Source organism: Coturnix japonica, chromosome 1 (genome assembly GCF_054131305.1).
Source record: "Coturnix japonica strain WE chromosome 1, WE-NBRP24, whole genome shotgun sequence".
NCBI lineage: Eukaryota > Metazoa > Chordata > Aves > Galliformes > Phasianidae > Coturnix > Coturnix japonica.
The window spans coordinates 167,241,818-167,266,909 of NC_140663.1; the positions used below are offsets into that span (position 1 = coordinate 167,241,818).

Consider the following 25,092-nt stretch of genomic DNA (forward strand, 5'->3'; position numbering starts at 1 on the left):
ACACTTTGTTGTGTTTTTTTTTTTTTTTTCTTTTCCTTATCTTTTTTTTCTGAATGGATATGGGATTTGAAAGTGTTTTGATTCATGTTGTTATGAAGCAAATAATAATTCCTTTTCTCTAACCTCCTCTTCACACCCCCAGGAAAACAAGCACACAAACAGAACAATGTTAATGAAGCTCTCTTTATGGCAACTAAGCTTGTGAATGGTATGGAGCTCATGTCTTAGAAGGAATGTCTGAGGAAACTGTGATTATTTAGTTTGAAGGAGGCTCATGGAAGAACTCCTTTCTCTTTACATTAATTTGAAAAGAGGTTGTAGTCAGGTGGATGTTAATCTACTCTCCCAGGTAAATAGCAATGGGACAAAGGTAATGGCCTCAACTTGCACCAGGGGAGATTCAAATTGGATATTAGGAAAAATTCTCTGAAAGAGAGGCCAAGCATTGGAATAGGCTGCCCAAGGAAGTAGTTGATTCACTGTCCCTGAAGGTATTAAAAAAATATGTAGATGTGGCACTGTGTGATGGTGGCTAGTAGTCAGGGTAGTGAGGGCTGATGGTTAGAGAAGATGACCATGCTGGCCTTTTCCAGCCTTAATGATTCTATGATTCTATAATTCTCTGGTTTGCTATCCTATAAACAAAGAGTAGCATTCAGAAGAAAGAGAAACTTTACATGTTTACTGTGTCACTCATGACATAATGAAAAGGACTAAAAATATTTTTTGTTTGAATTTTAAATAATCTCATGAGCATTTTTCTAAAGATGATTTTCCATATTATTGATAAGTAGCCTTTTACAGATGCAATTAAAACTATTGTTAATCTATTTGTTTTCAAACGAGTCATTTGAAATAATACTATGGGTATGTGTCACCATTAACTTTATCCTCCTAAAAAACCACAGCATAATACTTCCTTAAACTAATTCTTGTTTGAATTATTTTTTTCTACCCCTATAGCCAGCCATTAAGTCAAATTGGCAACACTAGAGAAAACACAACTGAAGTGAATTTGAACAATTGTTAGCATCTTCAATTACAAAAGAAAACGAAAACATCACACTGTTGTGACAGCATGTGAGCTCTTTTTTTTTTTTTTCTCCAGCAGACTTTACTAACTAAATAGCAAATGCAGCAAAATCATCTCAAACAAGTTCTTTTTTGTTTGTTTGCTTTTTTTTGTTTTGTTTTTGTTTTGTTTTTGTTTTGTTTTTGTTTTTTGTTTAATCCCGTTTTTCTTGTGACCCGGCTTTCTCAACACGTTATTGTGATGAAAGAAGCCACAAGAATGATTTCTTGTTCCAGTTATTCTCTACATAAGCCTTTTTCCTGGGAATATTTCAGCAGCTGGGAGTTATATCTAATAAATAATACTTGCCTAATAAAAAATAAATAAATAAATAAATAAATGAAACATGACAGGCATTTCAATTACCTTTTTTAGTCATAGATGTCTATGTTAATGTTGTGTACCACATTATATGCCTAAAGTTCTTCTACCAAAGACAATGTGGTAGATGTAACTACCAATTTCATAGACAATGTGATTGGGAATTATAAAAAATTTCCTCAATCCATCAGCCTTGAAGTCTGGACTGAAAAAATTACCTATATATTCCATCTCACTGGACACTGAGTTCAAATTTGAATATTGTATTGCATATTAAAATAATAAATAATATTACAAAGGAGGATGCTTTTCTCATTAACTTTTTGTGGACCATCCGAGCAGTTCAGAATTTACCTAAGTGATATAACAGCTGAATCCCATACTACTTGAAGGATTCAAAGACAAGCCTGCAGTCCAATAACCATATATATTTGTTAGGTAGGACGAAGGCTGCTCACACTTCTGTGATGCTCACCGTGTAGAAAATAGTCAAGGTTTTGTAGTATTTTAGTCACTGTACACTACGTAGTAAACTCAGATGAAGCATTCACTTGAAAACCAGTGACAAATTAGTAAGGTGTGCGCATGCAGGCAAACATATAAAAATGCCTCTAACAGTCTTTGATGCAGAGGAAGAAGTAATTGAGTCTTTTTGGAGGGCCCAGTTTGGAGAGAACTAGTCGTACTCCTAAAGCCACACTTTGCATCCTGGTGAAGTTAGAAAACTGCACTTAGCAATATAAAACAGGTAGATATCAAGAGAGTATGCAGGGCAATTTCAACTTATTCCTTCTAATAGTGTTCTTTTCTTACTTTTTTTGTTTAAAGCATTAATATGGACTAATAAGAAATCCTCAATGATAGAGTTGAGGTTGTTTGTTTGTTTGTTTGTTTGTTTGTTTTCCCCATAAAAATTAACTGCACATAATAATTACACACTCTCACAATACCTTTTGGAACTAATTCCTACATTTTACTAATCTGATTAATCATTTGCTTGCATGTTTTACAGCAGGACATTCGGAAGGAAGATATTATCATTAAGAATCATGTCATCCTGTGGTGCTAGGGATGCATATCCATATATGTATTAATGTGTATGTTGGTGGTTGCTTTTATTTTTAAAGGAGTGTAGAAATAAAGACAGACATTCCCTGTCAAAATAATGCTAAATCTCTTATTTTAGGTACAATTTGTACTTTTGTTTTCTTGAGTTTCATTCCCTTACATAAACTACATTGGTATATATCCAGCATCTGTGTGTACGTGTATGGTATACACTTTTATTATGTATTTATGCACAGCTATATACCTAGCTATTAATATTTTTCACTTTTAGACTGATTTAGGCTGACAAAAAAAAAAAAAAAACAGGAATAATTCATCTATTTTGAATTTTAAAATAATAAATCTGTGTATATTATTTTTAGATTTGAACTGAATGCCACAAAAATTGTTGTACGAAAAAAGGTTGAACAATGACAGAAAAGTATGATGCATTAAAAGGAAAAGAAAAATGACCACAATTTATTCAAACTTCTTGTTAGATATAAACATCTTCACATCACTGAATTACACAAAAGGTGGGCTGGTCATTAGGTTTCAGTAACTCGAAGAAACTATAAATCACAGCTTTTAGTTTTACAGCCCATTACACTCAAAGGTCTCAAACCCTTCTTTGGCTATTTGCAATCCTTAGAGTACGCCAGCTGCAGAGTTTTATACTTTCCCACATTCTGTGACTAATAGATGCTATGCTGTAGAATGAACAGGAAATTAGAGCAGAAGAGAGGTGTAGAATCAGTATCCACAGAAAGGTTATGCAGGAAGGCCATGAAGAATAGCTCACTGTAGGGATGTGCAGTCTGCCAGTGAACCTCGGACAAGACAGATTACATGCCTTTTAATGCCCATTTAAGAATCAGTGAATTTTTATATGTTACAAAGGGGAAGCAGTGATAAATTTATTATATACTGTTAGAAGGGCAAGGTAGGAGAGGGAAATGGGGAAGTAAAAGGTTTAGGGAGACATTTGATTGAGACTTGCTGTAGTTAGCTAGAAAAAAGAGCTACAGTTCTAGTTAGTGCACTGAAAATAGCACAGTTTTTTTCCTGCTTTATGTCTTCTCACAGGAAAGTGATTCCTTCCTACAGTTCCATTCCACACATAAGCAAAATACACCTCTTTTTTTTGTAGCATGTTCTGATGACTGACTTGCCCTTTTCCCTCTATTAAACAAATTTACTGCTTCTGAGGCAGCACTGTTCAAAAAAATAGTTAACTTTTTCTCACCTGCCTATTCAGTAATTTCACTTTGCTTCTGGAAGTAGTTAAATTAAATCTTCCTCCCACTTCACTTAGCCTCTTTCCTATTGAGTCAAGTGAGCCTGCAGATACTGGCTAATTTGAAAACATGTCAGGGCAACATCAGCTATGTATAAGAAAGAAGCCTCTCTTAGAAATACAAACCCTCCACACCATGCTAGAGGAAACTCCAGGAACAATCATAGAATCACAGAATCATAGAATCACAAGTTTGGAAAGGACCTACAAGACCATCTAGTCCAACCATCCTCCCATCACCATTGCTACCACAAGCTACTAAACTATATCTTGGAGCTCTTCATCCAGACGCCTCTAGAACACTGCCAGGGATGGCAACTTCACCACCTCCCTGGGTAGCCGTTCCAGTGCCTGACCACTTTCTGTGAGAAAAAGTTTTTCCTTATGTCTAATCTAAACCTCCTCTGGTGCAACTTGCAGCTATTTCTAATTAATTAGACAGTCAAAGCAGGCTTCACTGTGTCTGAACTACAAGTTAGAAATGATCCATATCCTCATTCAAGCTGCTTTACCAGGCTACCTCTGTGGCCTCTGGGATTCCTTATATTCTAGGCTGCATTGAAAAATAGACTAAAAAAAAAAAAAAAAAAGCAGTTCCATCGAGAATCAAGAGACTGCCTTCTTAGTGCAGATTCCACTATTCCCCTTAGAAACTAAAAGCCAAATCCTGCAGTGGTTAGAATTTGTCACCTACAGGCACAAGTCAAACAAGTGAAAGGGGATAGTAGATTTCACATTCTGAGCAGCAGACTATGATCCTCAGAGTGATTTTTAGTCTAATTGCTGTAGTTAAAAGACTCAGTATGCAGGAATATTTTTTTAAAAGGTAATAGGCTATTGTTAAACTGCTCTCTATTATTTTTGAAAGGTCCTGGAAAACTGGAGAGGTGTATGAAGACAGGAGGATAGCCAGTGTCACTTTTGTCTTCAAAAAGTGCAAGAAGGAGAATCCAGAAAACTACAGGCCAATCAGCCTTACCTCTATCCCTAGAAAGGTGGTGAAACAAGTTGTACTAGATGTCTTCTGATAGCGTTTAGAAGAGAAGAAGGTTCTACTATCAGGAGTAGTCAACATGGATTGAAACCAAAGGGAATTCATGCTTGACCAAAATGACAGCCTTCTGTAGTATCATCACTGGCTGAGTAAATGTGGGGAGAGTAGTGGATGTTGTGTGCCTTTACTTCAGCAAGGTATTTGACACTACCATCTCCCAGAATATCCTTGCTATGAACTTAGAAAATGTGGGATAGATGAGTGAGGTGAACTGAGAACTGTTTGACTGGCAGAACTCAGACTGTTGTCATCAGTGGTGCAGAATCTGATTGGAGGCCTGTAACTAGCAGTGTTCCCCGGGGATTGTTTCTGAGTCCAGTCCTGTTCAACACCTTAATCAACGACCTGTATGAACAGATAGAGTTCACCCCCAGCAAACTGCTGATGATTTAAAGCTGGGAGAATTGTCTGACACATCTGAAGGCTGTGCTGCCATTCAATAAGACCTGGAAGGACAGGAGAGCTGAGCAAGGAGGAACCTGATGAGGTTCAAGAGCAAGTGCAGAGTCCTGCACCTGGAGAGGAATAAACGCATGCATCAGTACAGGTCAAGGGCTGATCTGCAGGAGATGTGTGGAGAAGTGGAGAGGGACCTGGGTGTACTGGTGGACAACAGGTTGGCCATGGGCAGCCATGTGCCCTTGTGGACAAGAAGACTATAGCAACAGATTCATCACTATATTTACAGGATGTCTTGATATCTACAAGCCATGTAAATTTTGCCTCTTCTTTCAGTGTCTACCAGATATTTCTTACTAATGCAGTGTCACACACTCAGATCCCAAAAAATTTATCTGTCCAGTGGGCAAATGTTTGCAGACAAGGACAACATTTCTGCAACTTGCTACCAAAGATGTTACCTGAAACTGCTACTGCTGTCACTGTCAGTAAAACAATACCTTTTGGAGACCAGCACACTGTCATTGCTGGTTGCCAGTGTAAGTAATCATACCATGATGAGCTCCTCTGAGCACAACTTCTTTTATATCTATTTGCTTGGATATGTTTAATTGTGGAAAAATAATTTCTTTTAACTCTATTTAACAGGAGCCTTTCTTTCACCTTTGTAACCACAGATGATTTTTCACAGATGTATGTCACTTCTTTTAAGGAAGAAAGATAGGTTTATAACTAATTAACTTTTTGTTTCAACTCATAAGGTACCCAACAGCATGAATTAGTGTGCAGTGACTGACTAAATTCTGTTTATCAAAAGTCCTGGCAAAGCGCCACAGTCTAATAAACTGAGTCTAAGTTTCAGCTGGATTACTTCCATCTGTTCTTCTTTGAAATGTTTCCAGTACATGTAATTTAATAATACTAATATGACTGAGTAAATGGCTTGTTCTATAACACAAGCAACCCTGAAAAGTTTTGCAAAAATTTGCAATCAGCAGACCTTGTGAGAGCTATTATTTTCTATTTGCAGATAGGGGAATCAAGGAACAGTAATATTCAAGGCAACATTAAAAATATATGCTTGAAATCACCTGGGGTTTGAAGATGCTGACTTTGAAACACTTTAATGCTATCCTGATTTTTGAGTATGTGAAACACCTGTCACTGTCACTGTTTTTAAATGCTGTTCTCTGCTTTGAGCACTATCGAAAGAAAATTCTGCAGTAGGTAAAAAATTGAAGACACCCAAACTTTGTGCAGGTGCCTGTAAATTTGCACCTCCTAAGTAATTTGCACAAAGTCAAACACTGAGTCACTGTATAAACATTACAATAAATTAAGACTCCTGCTTGTCACTACACTTTACTTTGGGAACGTGCTGCTTCTCAGGTAGCAGAGTTCCTTCAGTTAGAGGAGAGTGGTCTATTAAAGCTGAAAGGAAAATAGCATTGCTTAGTAAGCCACTACAAGAGAATGGGCAGTGCAGGAGTAAAGATCAGACAATCCGCAGTCCTTGTAACGAACAAGGGACAAAAAGGAGCTGAAGTGCCCACTGCTCTAGTGGAAGTTTCTGAGCAGTAGCACTGTAACTGAAGGGGGAAGAAAGTTTCACTGGTGCTGTCCGCTGTGACTTTGTTATGTCATTTATAGCACATTCTCTTGAAGTCATCATGTGAGTCAAGTACACTGTGTATTGCCATGCAGTTGCTACAGTTTTGTGAAAATTAAATTGAGTAAATGAGATAAAAATCAGAGATAAATGTTAATACCAGTCGCTTAAAAAATTGAGGAAGATCAAGAGAGTAAATGTCTTTCTTTATTAACTGAGGGCTCTGGGAGCAGATTCATGCTTTGAATGCTTTAAGCACAGCAAAATTCCTTCCTAAAAATACTATTTTAATTAAAGTTGTTTTGAAATTGTGATAGACAAAATGTGCTGGTTGGACCAGATCCTAGATTTAAAAATACTGGAGGATGAATGCCAAAGATACTATTTTAAAAAGAATGTTACTGCAACACACATTAATATCTGCACTCAAATAAATCCCACATAGACTGCAGATAGTGCAACTGTCTGTCTCAGAGATCTCCTTACATCTTTCTTTCTCCTCCTGCGTGGTGTCCTAAACATCTTCCTGTTCTCCATTACCTTTCCCTAGCTGCTGTCCATTAACCTTAGAAGTTCACCTGTGATTGAACCTGAAGTAAAATAGAGGGAATACTGCTACATCTGCAAATACTTTATAAAGTCAGATGAAAATCCTGGCCCTGCTAAGCAAATACTAGTTTTTCTGTATGTTTTTCACATTTTTCCTTTTTTTGTTTGTTTCAAATTTCTTATCAGTGTCTCTGGGCAAACTTCTCTATGTGTCACTGCTGTAACAAAGGTTGGACCAGGTGGTCATAGAAATCTATGTCAGAGAAGTCACTTCTAGCCTCAACCATTCTGTGATTCTCTGATTATCTATTTAGAAATTGTCTGTTCTTCGTTTTTATATTCAAATCAATACATTCACAAAATCACAAAATGAGAGAATTGTGGATTCATAGAATGCCCTGAGTTGGATGGAACCCATAAGAATAATCTAGTCCAACTCCTAGCTCTGCATAAAACTATAAAAAATTTCAATCGTATTCCAGGAATCTTCTCTCCTCCTAACTGAACAACTCCACCTCTTTCAGTATTTATTCAGCAGAAGAGGTGCTCCATCCCTCTAATCATCCTGGTAGCCCTTTTCTGAACCCATTCTAACTGTTCTTTTGCTTGGAAGGCCCAAGGGTGAAAAGAATAGTACTCTAGCTCATTTCTCAGGAGAGAAAAATAAAGAGGGAGAATCACTTGTCTCAGTTTCATAGCTACATCTCATTTGATGTGACCTCAGATATGACTGGCTTATATTAAAAGCACACTGTAAAACAGACAGAAAAGGAGGATGGCCAGGCTATTTATGTATATCAAAACTGTGCTAGTGTTTTGAATAAAAATGTGTTTACCCTGCTTTTTTCTTCCCTTTTGTGTTTCCCTGTGCCTTCCATTTTCCCCTTCTTTTCTCCTCTCCCTTGGCAGGGGCCTCCTTGTGATTGATTGAGATTTCCCAGGGAAGAGAATTATTTCCTGAGTAGCTGAGCTGCTAACATGGGACACTATATCATGTTTAACAATTATCATCAATATTTATAACACTTTTATGTACAAGTTGAGTCACCCTCACAGACAAAAATGAAACCTACAGTAGATTCATTAAAGCAACAGCAGCAGAATATCTTCTTAAAATCTGAGTTGAACCGTTTTTGAAAGGTTTTGACTCTTTTGCTGATTTCTTATTTTTGAATTACACTCACTGGCTTTTTACAGTGTCATCCTATTACCCTGGAAACATGAAAATATGTTTTTCCAAATGTTTATTTTGACTTTGATAAGGAAAGAGCAGTAAGTAAGATTGGATTTTGAATCTGATTACAGGAAAAAAATATAACATTTCAAGGAAATTTCAAGGAAATAATTTGTTGTGCAAACAGCATAGAAAATACTGTAGAAAGAGCAGACTTATCAATGATTTAAAGAATTCAGAGTTGCAACAATTAATACATTCCTACAACTAAATATTTGCATTATATCACATTAGCAAATTAGTTTCCAGCGCATTATTTTCCTTAAATTCTTTATTTTAAAATATTGTTCCATTACCATTACACAGGATAAGGACATAATTTTTTTTTTCTTGTGTAAGTGAAAAAGTGAGTTACTAGGTTATGGCAAATGAAAATGATTTCAATTTCTGTTGACTACATGAAATAACACAGTTACAAAGTGAACAGGTGGAGAAATTTGCTTCTGAATTTGCTTACGAAGATGTAGAAGTAAAAGGTTCCTACAGGTATTTCTCAATGGAACGTTATTACTAGTAAACAGGAAAAGAATGTCCATGTTATTGAGAACATATTGCATCTAACAGAACAGTTCTATCTCCCCAACGCTCTTCTTATTTATTTATTTATTTATTCGAGTAAAATCATTATTTAAATAGATGTGGCGTATATTATCACAATAAAAATACATTTTTATATGAAATTCTATGATTTCAAGAATAAATGCATATGCCATGGTGCCATGTAGGTTTCAAGGTAGTTTACAATATCAGTGGAACAAATAGATGAATTATCCTGGATGACCTTTTTAATTCCTTCAAAATATATTTTACTTATGGGTTTTACTTAGGGGTTTTAGCAAATAGCAGCAATATAATGTACGCCTATGAAATTAAGTGGTTAAGAATCTTAAATACATTTTAAAAAATGAATTGATTTTTGTATTCTGGCAAAAGCAATCTAAAATTTTACTGGTCTTTCCTATTAATTCTAGCTGATTTAACATAGTTTTACTAGACTAGAGTCAAAGCAGTAGAAGGACTGTCTTTCAATGGCAGTAATTCTTGGATGAAGGTATAATTTATTCAAAATTATGCCCATGAACCTGTATTAAGTTACCTTTGTGATGTGTGAAGAATTTTCCTTTTTCCTCAACTTATTGTACTTATATGATTGGAATGTAGATTACATCAAATTTTAGCATAGGTAAGTACTGGGGATAAAACTAAAAAACACTAGATTCAGGCCAGGCATTCCAGTTCTAATTTGAAAGCAAACCTTTTTTTGTCTTGTGAATTTCATTGATCTTCTTTCATTCTGTCAATGTCCACATCAAATTCTCTGAATTCATAACATTTCTCATTTCTTAGGTTCATTGTAGTAAGAGATAATGCAGATAGTAGTATATTTTCTTTACATATAAATATACACCATATATCTGTAATCTTTTTTTTTCTCTTTCAGAATGTTCTAAGATTGATTTTTAAAAGATATTTATTTTAATGAATAAACAACTAAGAAAAAGAGATGAAATTTTATATTATTATATAAGCTTAACAAAATATTATATCTAGATAGGAAATCTTAACATTATTCTCAGTTTATTGCTTTTCAAGTTTTTATTTCTTCAACAATTTTTGAAAGTCAAAGGAGAAGTGAAAGAAATTAAAATATCTCAAAATTTGACCCTTCCATAACATCCAGGGTAGGTTAACTTTGAGTTACTCTTTTTTTGACATTAACTGAGTTGGAGAGCGGTTTGTAATATGTGCTTTGTGGTTGCTTTAATTTTTAATTAATTAATTAATTAATTAATTAATTTACTAACTAGCATTCTCAAAACACTTCACAAAAATAATGGGGATAAACATACAAAAATTTATTTTCCAATTAGTCAAAACAAATGTATTTTATTATCTTTACAGAAGTTTCTGGAAATTAATATATATTTCAAGAGAGTGACAAAATCATATTGTGTCAAATTATCAACTTTCAGTTCCCCTGAGAAAACTATTTACACGAGCCTAAAGGAAAAGTCATTTAATTAGATCAAACTCAGTGTATATATGCTGCCAGTTATTTAGAGATAAAAATCAATGGAAAATAGAATACTCCAGTGGAAAATCACTCCTCAGTGTATTATAGGAACATTAAGTTAGCTCAGTTTTACAGTTAGGGGACATTTTAGTAATACATATTCTTTTTGGAATACTTATTATTTGTCAGCTGTCTTCAAGCTTTGCCAAACTTTTCTGGTAGCATTAAACATGCCAGGTTTTAGATCAAAGGAGTTTGCCAAGATGAAGAAAATGTAAGTAGAAAGCAACAGTGATGAAAATTGGCAATTTTAAAAACTCAAGTATCAGGTAATGCATTTTTGTAGTTCTAATAATATTTATAGCAAAACATGCAAGTTTCTTGCTTATCATTATAGAGGTCTATCAATCTAATAACATACCTTTTCTCTATATATATCTTTCAAGACTACAAAACAATATTAATTGCTCAATAAATTTAATGTACTTTTATTTTATTTATACTGTAGAAGTTTCTGCAATCAGCTAATGAAGTAATTCCTAAACAACCTTAATTCCTTGTAATGTTTTCAGAAATAACCTAGAATTCTACTGGAATGTTTTTTAAGACAAAAGTACTGTTGCAATTCCTTAGGATATTCTTGTACATGAATGATATTATTGCAATACAATGTCATGAAAATTGGTGTTGCCTAAGAAACAAATAGTTAAAGTGAACAAACAAACAAAACATTCTACTCAATTTCTGTTAAAGCTATGCTAGGAAAAGTTGTGAAAACTGAAATGCAAATGGCAAGTTCCAAAAAACAAAAGACATCTTAAATGCCCTGTTATGTCAAGAAAGCTCTTTTTGACCTTGGACAAATGAAGAAAGGCCTGACATCTACTGTCCTCTCATCTCCAGATATGTTATAGAAGGTGCACATTTAACTGATACGGTGTGATACTGGTATTTAGTGTCTTAAGACTTCAAAACCTATTGTGCTGATATTTGACATTTTATGTTAATTCTTGAATGTGATATGAAGAACTCTGGGAGACTGAATTGAAGCTAGTCCTGATTTGAGCCAGAGACTGGAATAAATGACTTCCCTTCAAAAATAATTTCTTCATATGACTCTGGGCTAAATGTCTCTGTTTCTCTTTCTCCATCTTAAAGTTCAAGTTCCTTTTTATTGATCACATTTCTCCTTTACTTTGAGTAACTAGTTTGTTGAGCCAACTGTTCTTTTACTGGATTTACTGGTATGTATTTAACACATAAGCCACAATTTGTTGCCTAATCCCATAACAAATATTTTCTCAAAATCAAAAGAAATCACTATAATATTATTAAACAATCTGAAATCAGTTTCTATATTCGGAAATAGCCAGTAGGTCAGAATTCTTCAAGAAATCAGTACATTTCTCCCCAAAATTGTGCTACCTATGTTAAATGATACCTTAAACTGCATGCAGATAAGAGCTTTCTAAAAGTCATTAGCACATACTTTCACAGACATCCTAAACATATGTTAGCATGCATAGGAAATAAGTGTTGTGCCATTTCAAGACATAAGATGAAAAGAAATTATTGGATTTTAGGTAATTCATTTTTCTGCTTTTACAGGTGTGCATGCTTCATTTAAATGCTCTGGACATAATTTGAGAATTTTAATTCATCTTACTTAATACAAAAATGAGTTGAGGTTGATCAACAATTGGTCATCTTTGAATGATAAAGGAAACACCTGTTGAAATTGGTGTATTTATTTAAAAATATATTTTACCACTCACTGTAATCAACAGTATATGGGGCCAGACAATGCAATTGAAAAAAATAATTCATAAAAGTTTTGTTACATTTTTTAATTCAGGAGAACTAAAAGGTTATCAGCTTCCATATACTGTGGAGTGATAATTATCAGGTATAAAGCTTCAATGTAGTCTTCGAAATGAAAATATGTTTGGTGCATATATCTCCAGTGCATCTGTACCCTTCACTTTATTTTTAATGTAGGTGAAAAAAAATTACTTTATGTAAATATAGCACTAACATTTTCTTTAATTGCATACTTTGAGATGTTTAATAGCACAAAATTGGCCTCCAACTTGACAGTCCTCTCTTAGAATCAATGGTCAGACATCAGAGCACCAGCTTGGTCATCAAAATCAATATTAGAAAAAATATAGCTTGTCAAGACCTCTTGCCCCTTTATTGATTCAAATACAAACTGCAGCAAATTGAATTATGATACTACAGTTGATGGCCAGCAAACAGGAGCGTCTTTCATTGATTTCAGTAGAGGGAGATGAATATCACAAAAAACAATTACACTACTAGGTACAGTAGTAAGACCTGTTGCATAGCCTCCAAAGTATGTGTGGTGGCTGGGTGGAAGGACTTTCAGACAAACTAAATGAGATTTATGTTTGAACATATATGTTTGCTGAAACTGAATCAAGTGTAGTAATTTACACCTCCTTGGAACTGTATGCTTCCTTTTGGGACTGTGTGCAGAAAGGGCCTTTTTTGGGGTGAAGATAACCATTATTTCTGGTAACATTCTGTTTTGTCTCTTGCAATGCCTCCTGCTCAAATCAGAAATGTCAAGTGTCATACAAATTTTGTAGTTTTAAACAAATATTCCTATGTCATTTATTCCTGTTCCTTTGGAAATTTCAACTAAAATATTGAACCTTTTGTACATAATGAAAGATTTTACAGGCTCTAGGAAATACTGAGATTTTCGTTATATTTAATAGTTTGAAAAGTCCTTCTTAAAATAAATAAATAAATAAATAAAATCCTATGGATCAAAGGTACTAGAGTGCTCATAAGAAAATAGAAATGGCCCTCTGAATTTATTTTTATTTAAAGTTCAATGTACATTTTTTATTATAATAGTATAAGAGGAATTATTTAATGCAAACACCCCTGCTTCTTGGTTCTGTGTTCCTCTGTTCTTTTTAAAGACAACTCTTTACTCCAGCTTCATTTTCCTTATACTATGACAAAGTGTATTTTTAAAGGCTTGTAAATAATAAATGGATTACCAGTAAACTCTTATCTGTATATATAAGGCGCATCCCCTTTTGACTTGTAACAAGATTTTGACTGCAACATATCAGATATTTTTCTTGTGAAGACAGTGATGTGATTTCTATTTCATGTCACCTATATAGGGAACCCAGAGCTCATGGGGCCTCCTTTGCACCACAGTTTAAAAGAACAGAATTTGAAATCTATGTTGACACACATTTTAGCTCCCATGTATGCAAACCAAAAGACATGAACTTATAGTAAGACTGTCTTGAAGTATATACTCATCCCTAGAGCTTTCAAAGAAAACTGATTCTTTTAGTAACTTGTTGCATGTGACAAAAAGCAGGTCGCACATTAACTTCTGTTTGATTTTTATTTCCTCACCTCAAAAACAGATATAAAATTTTAAACTTTATAATCAAAGACAGCAAATCACTGACATTTTTTAACTCTCAAAATGTACAATTGCATCTACTAAATAGTTAGCAGTAACTGGATTTTGCATGTCTATTTTTCGTTATTTTTTGTTGGCCTCAAAACCATATAATAGCATGTGAAGGTGCCATTTGAATGATAACAATTGCCTGAACATTAGAGTTAACATTGAACTCATTTTCACAATCACAGCCCAATTCAACACATTTCCATTTCTGAAGTTTCACCTTCCTTTTTACTCGGTATGAATAAATCATTTGAACAGGTGGTAAATCTACAGTGAAAGACACTGTCATTCTCAGCATAAGTTCACCACACTCAGTTAACAAGTATTTACTAAAGTATTATACAATTTGGGAAAGTATTCTTTTAGAATTGCTGATCACATTATTTTAACAATTAGCCTTAATAGTAACCATTCACTTTTTCCTCAGAACTAGATCCTTTTACTGCAGTCTTCAGTTAATTACAGCTGTCTTGTTCTCATTACACTCACTTATTTGAACACTATGCACATACAAACCACATACATCAAATTTCTATCAGGTGGTGGAAGAACAGGACTCACTGTAAAGCAGACAGATCTTGAAATAAGACATTGTTAATATGTGGTGAGACTATTAGTCAAAGATGTTACATATATATGTCTTATTACAAATGTGTTTAGCTGCTGATCAGACTAGTAATCTTGCAGTTATTAAAACTTCCTGACAGTTTAGCAAACTCAAGAATGTAATAATGAAATTTCTGCATTTCTTCCTGTAAGTTACATGAATAGTCTAACTTTACTAGTGATATAATCATAGAATCATAGAATCACGTAAGTTGGAAGGGACCTTAAAAATCATATCGTTCCAACTTGTCTGCCATAAGCCATGAGAATTTTTTATTTTTTTTTTTTAATACTGAAGTTCACTCTGCTGGATAATGTACTTTTCAGTACTTTTCAAGAATACTAACAGTTAAATTTTAAATAAATATTGTAGCAATGAATGAAATGATCTGGTAATTCTTAATCCTGCCTTAAAAAAAAAAAAAAAAAAAAAAAAAGATTGCATATTAGGCTTTCAGGATTTTTGTTTATTTCTTTTTTTAAATATGATTTAGTGTGAATTTATGAAGAGATTAAGCACTTGAGTTTTGTTACTTGCTAATTAATATTTCATCACCAAGATTGACAAAAGTCTCAAAGAGCACCTAGACCAGCTGCACACCTACCACCACCATTTCCCCACTAAATACAATAGATATATTCTATCAAAAAGCAGCGTATCCTCTGACAGGAAACCACTCAGGAACTTCACAACTAAAAGTTGTGTTTGGAAAAAAAGGGGTATTGTTCAGCATAAGAAAGATTTGAAAGTCTTGGAACTAGTCCAGAGGAGCGCCACTAAGATGATTAGAGGGCTAGAGCAAGAGAGGTTGAGAGAATTGTTTAGGTTGGAGAAGAGAAGGCTCTGGGGAGACCTCACTGTGGCTTTCCAATATTTGAAAGGAGCATAGAAACAGGAGAGGAACTGACTTTTTATGAGAGTGGATAATGATAGGAGAAGGGGGAGTGCTTTTAAACTAGGACAGGGAAGATTTAGTTTAGACATTAGAAGGAAATTTTTCACTCAGAGGGTGGTGACGCAGTGGAACAGGTTGCCCAAGGATATTGTGGATGCCCCATCCCTGGAGGCATTCAGGGCCAGGCTCTGGGCAGCCTGGTCTAGTAATTGACGACCCTGCCCATGGCAGGAGGGTTGAAACTAGGCGATCGTTGTCATCCCAGGCCATTCCATGATTCTATAATTATTTCATTTTTTCCAATGACATATTTTTTAAAGTTGTGAACAAATTTTGACTACATTTTGTAATGTTACTACCCCAAATGTGTCTTTAATTTAACTTTCAGAAGGCTTTTAAAATGAATGTAGTAAGGGATTTGACAGCCTTAGAGCCCAAACTGAATTTGTAATTAGCATTGCCATTAATCATGGATGAAGACATACTGTTTCCACAGCCTCCAGCATTATGATCTTGCTTACTGAAACTACATCAGTGTACTTGTAGGAGCCAAAAATATGTAATAAGAGAGCTAAATATCCCCTATCCAAAGCAACACTGATCAGCAATATATGTAAGAATAGCATAGTACAAAATGAAAATCTCTTTTATTAAGACATGAAATGGATAGTTATTTATTTCATCTACAAACTTGCTGCCACAGTATTATTGTGTAGTTCAAAAGCTCTGACTTTTTCAGTAAGTTTTATCTTCAGACCAGTAAGGACCATTAAATTACAAAGTCTGACCTGTTCCGTAGTACAGTCAATATTATTTAACCCAGTTACTATTGAAGTGAATACAGCAGACAAACTGAGGCAGATTGAGAACCATCTGACTTGTAGAACTCTGGGTGTTTTGATCAGTGCCACATAATCTAGTTGCAGGACTGTAGCTAACAATATTCTCCAATGGTCAGTATAGGATCTAATATCTTCATCAGTGACCTAGATAAAGGGATAGAGTCCACTCTCAGCAAGTTTGCTTAGCTCAGCAAGCTCAGAGGAGTGGCTGATGCAACAGAAAGCCGTGCTGCCAAGACATGGACAGTCTGGAGAGTTGGGTTGAGAGGAACCGCATGAAGTTCAGCAAGGGCAGATGTAGAGTCCTGCATCCTGGGAGGAATAATCAACTGATTACTGATTACTGATCTGATCTCAACTGATCACTGAGCAACAGCTCAGGTTATGAGCTGACCTACTGAAAAGGAACTTTGCATAGGAGGACCTGGGTGTTCTGGAAGACAACATGTTGTCCATGAACCAGTAATGTGCCTCTGCAGCCAAGAAAGCCAATGGTTACCTGGAGTGCAATAAAAAGGGCATAGCCAGCAGGTTGGGTTTCTTCCCCTCTACTCCGCTCTGCTGAGGCTACATCTGGAGTACTGTGATTAGTTCTGGACTAACCAGTTAAAAAAAGATAGGGATCTCCTAGAAAGAATCCAGGAGAGGGTCACAAAGATGATTGGGGTCTGGAGACTCACACTTATGAGGAAAGTCTGAGAGACCTTTATCTGTTCAGTCAGGAGAAGAGAGAAGTCTAAGTGGGTTTTCATCACTGTTTACAAATGTCTAATGTGTTGGAGTTGAATGGATGGAGCTAGGCTCATTTCAGTGGTGCGCAGCAATGGAACAAGGGACAAGGTGTGGAGCACAGTTCTATACAAACATGAGGACAAACATATTTACTGTCAGACTGACAGAGCAATGAAGCAGGCTGCCCAGAGAGGTCAAGTAGTCCCTTCTCTGAAGATATTCAAAGCCCTCCTGGATGCTATCCTGTGCAGTCCACTGCACAGAACCTGCATTATCAGCAAAGTTGCACTAGATTATTCTCTTTCCCTATATGCTTTTCTAGCTCTACAATTGTGTGATTTTGTATTGTTATAGTGCAAGATTTTCAGAAAGACATTCCTTTGAGAACTTCAGGAGATGAGGAATCCATTACTTTTTATTCCTGATCAATTATTAAAAAGTTACACCTTATTTCTGAGTTGATTTACTCTGGATTTAGATTACTGGCTCTCATTACACCACTTTTATCAAATTAAAGAGCCTGTTGGTATTTAGTACTTCTCCTCCATGAGAGCTCATGTCTAGTAAGTGTTGAAAAATGTTCTTGGCTCAGGCATTTAATACACAATAAATGTGGTTTAATGATACCATAATCTTACTAAAAATGCTTATGAGTACTGAACAATTACTTGTAGATATCCAACCAGCTAATTACCCATAATCACTTGGCTCATTTACTTACAAGGCAATGCTTGTGTTTTAAGCAGAAATATCAGAAGTCTAATGAATAAATGTGTTTCTTCTAACCATTCAGACTTTCACCTTTACCTGAGTGGAAGATTTTGGGATAGGATTCTATGAACATGGAAAAACGAGTATTTATGAAGTGCAAAATTAAGCATAATACAAGAATTTTTGGACTCATAAAGTGAAACTAAAGCTGTGTAATGGATGTGCATCAACAACAAAAGTTTTTGATGCTCCTAATTTCTGACTTCATTATATGATGAGTTACAGGACTGTCTCTATGCTTCAAAATTGATTGAATGAGCAGTTGCAACAATCTGAGCCATATTAGCAAATAAAGTACTCTGATTTTCATTTAAAATACTGAAATCCACTCAGAAGGAAAGAACTAGTGTATGTTTGTCCAGAAAATATTTTTCAGATGCCCTATAGCAATGCATAAACAATGTTTGACTGTGATCATCACACGTCCTGGGCTAAGTCTGTAACATGGTTTTGTTATTAGATAAGACATATATGACCAGAGTTAATGTTTGTGTGTATTTATGCGTGTTTGTGTGTATCTGCTTTCATGCCTGTGCCCTGTACCTCTCCATTCCATAGTCAATATATACTAAATGTAGCAGGAAGGCAGAAATCCCAGTGCTACTAGAAAACCACAAATTTTGTTAAAATAAGACCTCATTAGTTGAAGAGATTCCTTGCCAGTGGACCTGAGAAGAGAGCCTGTGAGCTTTGTCTTATCTAGGTTTCAAATAATTCACTGGGTGCAATGATATTATTAATGTTCCACCAGTAGTTGTCAGCTTGAATTAGTACCTTAATATACATTCAAACAGAATGAAATTACAGGGGAAAATAGATTCCAGTGACTCTGATCCTCAAAGAATAGCTAATGTTTCTTTGGAATTCCTTTGCACTACTATTCTGAGTTTATACTTGTAGGGACTGATTATTGGGTTATGTCAGCATTAGGTTTACTTGATGAACTCCTACACACATTCTAGATTAAGAGCAGCTTTTTTAGCATTTCTTATTTTTTCAACTAAGATATTAAGAAGACTGCACAGTATTAGCATACTACAGTTGTTCGTTTAGGAATCCCATTCCAATCCTGCCTCCTTAGCACACAGGATTGTGCAACACACCAATTACACTGTGCAACACACCATTTAAATCCAGGCTTCTGTTGCTCCTAGTTCCTGCTTCACTTTGACATAGTTCATGTGATACAAGAGCTATATCTCATTACCTTCTTTTACAAGAGTTTGAATTAAACTTTTTACTCACCTTGAAAAGAAATATGAGAAAACATTTTTGTATGGCAGAGTAAAGAATTATTGATTACTGAATTTAAATGAATGTTTTCATCGCTGTTTTCTTAAAGGCTTGTTGTTTTTGCTCCAGGATTTTAATCTGATTCTGCGCTTACTGAAATTGATCTTATTTAAACTGCCTGAGAGCTACAGTCTCAGTAAGGTTCTCTGGAAGACATGTTTCTTAACTCTACGAATAACTAGTGACTAATAGGAATTATAAAATTCTACTGTTAAGATAAAGTGAAGACTAAACCATGTTCTACTGAAATACTTATAATCAAAGAGAACTCTTTGAATGATTTCATGTTTACAAATCAGATTTTTTTAATGAGCCTTAATCAGAAAGTTCTTTTATGTGTGCTGTAGATAATGAGGAAAAAATGATGATGGGTTCTGATAATGAGAACTTAATCTCATTGTGAATATCAGAAGTGAGATTTGTTGAGGAGATTGAGGAATAAAGCCAATGGCTTCAAGAACTTTCATCCAGCTACTCAGTAAACTCCCAAGATCTCAGACACAAATAACTGTTGAAATTACTACATGGAACAGGTAAAGATAATCATAAGCAAAGAATGCAGAGAATGCAAAGAATGCAAAGAAAAAAAAATGCACCTCCCAGGCACGGAGGTGAGACTCATCGGCCTGTAGTTCCCGGGGTCCTCCCTGCTCCCCTTCTTGTAAATGGGAGTGACGTGACCCTTCCTCCAATCATCCAGGACCTCACCTGACAGCCATGACTTCTCAAATATGATGGAGAGCGGCTCGGCAACCACCTCAGCCCATACATATACTTGCTTCTATTAAAATGCGATATTGCACTCCATTTCATTAAAAATATCACTTTATAATAACATACATGACTAAAAAGATGAGCCACTAATCACAGATCTTCTTTTCTGGTAGGAATTTACTTCTTTCCTTTTCTTTTCTTTTTCTTTTTTTTTTTTTTTTTTTTTTTTTTTTTTTTTTTTTTTTTTTTTTCGGTTTTCCAACATTCCTCTCAAATCCTTCCTCTTAGCTTATACCTGCTCTGATCTTCCAGCCAAATCATTATTCATTGTCAACCTTCCTTTCTGTGACTTTTTTTAAGCCCTCATGTCCATGACTTTAATAAATTGGAGTTACATTGATGGAGCATTACCCAATGCAAATGTATTGTCAGTGTAAAATAAAATTTGATGGGTATTCCTTAGAAGAATATTAAGTTACAAGTGAAAGTCTTATATCTAGGAAATAAAATTTTTGAAGATAAGCTTTTAACTCTTCAAAAATTATCAGCAATTACCTGAGTTAATTGAGCGTCTCTGTAAATCTTCTCATTACTTTGTTAAATTTATTCTTGAAAAAGAGGAACTTTTATATTTCTATAGAGCAGCTACAGGACTAATAACAATTTAGATTTCTCATAGGGAATGATGATGTTTGATAGATCTTAAGGTTACCAGTAGTACAAGATATTTTTGTTACAAAATGGATTCCATATATACAGAATTTTAAATTACACTGCACTTGAAATTGTGAATGCAATTTAATACAAATGTTATTTTTATTACTTTGTTCTGAATAATGCTATTCTTTCATCAAGAAAAAATAATAATATGAACTATAACATTTCCATATAAAGTATTTTGCAATCATTTTCCAGTAGGAACTTTCATCCACCAAGACTACATAAGTGATTTTGTTGCACTCTGTAGAAATGTAGAACCACATACATAGAAATATACAAACAAATAAAGGCACTGAAATCCATAGCCTACTTGTGCTTAATCATATTTAAATTCAATGAAGTTCAATTGATTATAATTAAAATAGAGCAAAACAGAAATATGAAACTCTTTAGCTTTTCAAATCCTTTCTTGATTCCTGGTAAAAATAAGTTTCCTGCAAACTTAAAAATTACTTTATTTAAAGGTTAGCTTTGATATTAACTGAAATTTTAACATCCTGCACATGGTCTTTATATTGGCACACTGCTGTATTGTCATGCTAGACAAGGATTTCTGTTTAGGTAACACTTTTGAGGTTAAACCACTAAACCACTGAAACACTAAGCTGAAGTTGTAATTTAAGAATTTTCTGAGTTCAGGCAGGGAAAAAACAAACAAACCAATATTGTTTTAATTCAGGGAAAAAAAATTTTTCATGAGATACAAGTTTTGATTTCTATACAGAAACAGATTGACATATTCTGACTGAAAATGGATTGAGATGCATTTCAAAATCTGACCAGAGTCCACATATAAAAGTATAGAGTTTTTGAGCTTTTTTATCAAAATAAAATTACCTTCCAGAAATTGGCTTTAATTATAGAATTTCCAATTGACAATGTTTTCCTGATACTTACTTCAATCTTGTATATCACCCTATTCAAGTGGGCATTCTTTAGATGTTCCCACAATCATTTTGTGGAAAAAAAAAAAAAAAAAGTACAATAATCCACAAGAAACCTAATTAATTCATATTCTTCATACATGTGCTTGCTGTTTCATATTAAAAAGAAAATAAATAGAGGAGCAACACAACAAGTACTAATATGAGAATGGAAACTATGTACGACTGACTAGAATGCCAAATAAGTTTCTTCAGAAAAAAAATAATGCTGAAGTTAAGCCTTGTAACATAATAAGCCCTGGAAAAATCTCTTTGGTAAAGAAAAAAATTGAAGCCAAGATTATAACAAATGTAACATCATGCAATCATTTTCAGAATAATCACAAACAAAAAACAAAAACAAAAACAGAAACAAAAAACAATCAACCACAATCGCGAGACCAAAACCTAGAAATCTACTATAGAAAATACAAGGGGTTTGTGGTTTTTTCTTAACCTTTTTTTTACATTATTGGTTTTTATTTATTTATTTATTTATTTTTCTCTTCTATGTTCATTTGATCATATCAAGAAAAGGAAACAGAGGCTCACATGAATACCTTTTAAGTCTTGATCTTCTTAGTACAAGACTGGAGAAAAAATATATATACTGAACCTTTCATAATAAGAAATGCTACAGATCTCTACTCACTGCTTCCAAGAGCCTATTACAATAAAAAGAATTTGAAAAATATTATCAATTCAATTAATTCAGGCACACTGCCTTTCTTCAGTTCCCCCTTGGTATTTGGATCCATTATCTTCTCAAAAACTCATCAAATTCCTTTTTTTTGATTTCTCCATGTTTTAGACCACCATCATTTAGGGCTTTTTACAAAATCCCTGTTTAATCCCAGTAGTTCAATGCTTGTTCTCACTAATTCCTTTCCAAGGAAAAAAATGACCATTTTTGACCCCCAGAAATGCTTCTTCACTGATGTAGCTACTAGTGTTTTACATACTGTTACATCTTGTACCAGACTATGTGTCATACTGAGATTAATTCCCTTCTGTCTACGCTTATGACATTATTAAAAATGAGAGTTAAATTTTTTCTTTTCTTCAACAGAAGAAATTGTGCAGACCAAAGTTGAGTTTGCATTATTGTGAAAGACAGAACTGGTTTTCTTTTGTTGTCTCAAAGCTTGCTTCATGAGGCCTTCCTGATGATAAGACTCTGACTGATCCTGGAGGGCGAATGGTGGGTGCCAATGTGCCATAGTGTTTCTGATTACAATTGCAAGGGTAAACAGAAACAGGAAGAGCAGTCTTTACTCAGGGGTGCTGCTCGAAGGAGCGGACCCCTGCGGAAGGCGATAACGCTTGTGTCCGGCAATAGAGACACCCTCCTCCCCCGTCCTTGCTGGCTTATCTGTGGGCCAGGAATGCCACAAAAGTTGGTTTTAAATCATCTTTCGAAGAATGGTTGCCTGTTTGTTTGGAAGTTTGGTATTTCCACCAAAAATGCTGAGCTGCAATTCTCAGACTTCGAAGAGGAAAATTCCCACCGAAACGGGGGATAAAAGGCCCTCGCTAAACTGGGGACTTTGGAGACAAACTCCCAAAGACACCTTTGACGGAGAATTCCCTGAGGGGAAAACTTTGTCGGAAGAACCCCGGGACCGGCTTGCTGCGGAGCTCCCTGGCTGTCTCCCATCCCCCGTGGTGATCAGACAAGTTCCTGAGATCATCAGACCTATTGTGTACCTCGCTGGACCCACGGTGGTGACTATCTCTTTTGCTATCTGCAAAGACTCCTTGCTTATATTTCCTACTTTCCCTATCGCCTATCTTCCCTTCCCCATCTCCCTAAAAACGGCTAGGACTTTAATAAACTGGTTGGACCAACATTTGAACCGTTGCTTCTTAATCTCACGCCGGGTATACACATATCAAAGAACCTTGCCTCCCTCCTACAAATTGGAGCGAGACAATTATATAGAACATTATGGCAATAAAATGAAGTACCTGGTGACTGGAAAAAAAGCTGAAGGATGTAAGGATGAAGCACAACCTTGTCAAACAGGACTTCAGGACACTGGTGGACAGCAAGCTGGACATGAGCTAGCAGTATGTTTTCATAGCCCTGTGAAACCAACTGTATTGTAGGCTGCATCAAAAGAAGTGTGGTCAGCAGGTCAAGGGAGGTGATCCTACCTATCTGGTCTGCGCTGGTGAGACCTCATCTGGAGTACTGTATCCAGAAAGTTCTTATTATTATTATCCAGAGAGTTCTTATTACAGGAGGGATGTGGACCTGATTGAATATGTTCAAAGGATTGTTTCTACACAGAATAACAACAGAGAGAGAGAAACACTAGAAAAAATAATAAATAATTTCACTATCCAAGGAAATTTGGTGTCATTCAAGAATGAAAACTTCTCCTAACGTGATAAAAAAAGCTAACAAGTCTACACTGTTTTAACTTTTCTTTCAGGTACTTTTATTTCATTGCACATTTTTATTATTTAGCGTTACACGGTCTTTAAATCTTTGTTAGTATCCAAACTAGAGAAAATAAAAATTCAAACAACTCATTTACTTATTCTTCCTGATATGTTTCAGGGAAAAAAAAAAAACAAAAAACAAAAAACAAAAATCAAAAACCAAAAAAACAACAACCACAAACAAGCACCAGAATGCTATATCAAAATTGTGTTTTATCAGAGTTCTAAGGATTCTTACATCTCCTTTTACTCCCAGACAGATCTCAAGTGAAAAGATGTAAAGCAGAATGAAAACTCCCAATTGTGGGTGTATTACTGTTCAGCTACTAAAAGTTCATGACTTCATATATATCTTCATAACTGAAAATTTGTGACTTTGCTTTATTGAGTGAGAATTTCAGTAGGAATCTCCATTTTTCAGTAGTTCATAAAAAAGATGAAAAGTGAGTGCAAAAAAACTACTTACATTACATTCTTCTTTGTTGGGTCTATTTATCTAACGCTTAAGTAAGTCATTGACATTGCTACAGATGCACATGATATGTTGGTCAGGGGTGGAATTCACTATGTATGTTGTATTGTATTTACTGAAAACGAATTCAAACCTCATAAACAGATAAACAGGAAAAAAAAAAGAAAGAAAAGAAGAAGAAGGAAAAAAAAACAAAAGAGAGAAGAAAGGAAAGAAAAAAGGAAAGAAAGGAAAATGGAAAGAAGAAAAGTTACAATTAGTTTTTGCTTTTGAAAACTATTATATTAACTAAACAGTATCTCCCATAACTATTTCAATTTCACATATTTCTAGTTTTTTAGTTTGTCAGAACATTTATTGTCAACAAACATTTCCTGATAAATGTGGCACCATTCTTGGAAAACAAGTGATATAGTAGGTTAGCAAAATGGGAAGAGAAATGCTGTTACATTTCTGTCATTCAGTTCTGCAACAAGCCTCATGAGACAGTGCTTCTGACAGCAAATCCTCTCAAGATGAGACTCGTGAATAAATAACATCAAGTCTGTTCTGTGAGACTTGGCCAGGAAGATGTAAAATTCTCAAAATGCATGTAAACTTTTGGTTGTCTTAT

The 25,092-nt window shown here is 34.9% G+C and overlaps 1 protein-coding gene across 10 annotated transcripts in view; it reads right to left on the reverse strand.

Moving 5' to 3' along the window:
• The window catches only part of CNTN5 (contactin 5), a 538,457-nt gene that overhangs the window by 371,798 nt on the left and 141,567 nt on the right, over window positions 1-25,092 (reverse strand). The window lies entirely within an intron of this gene.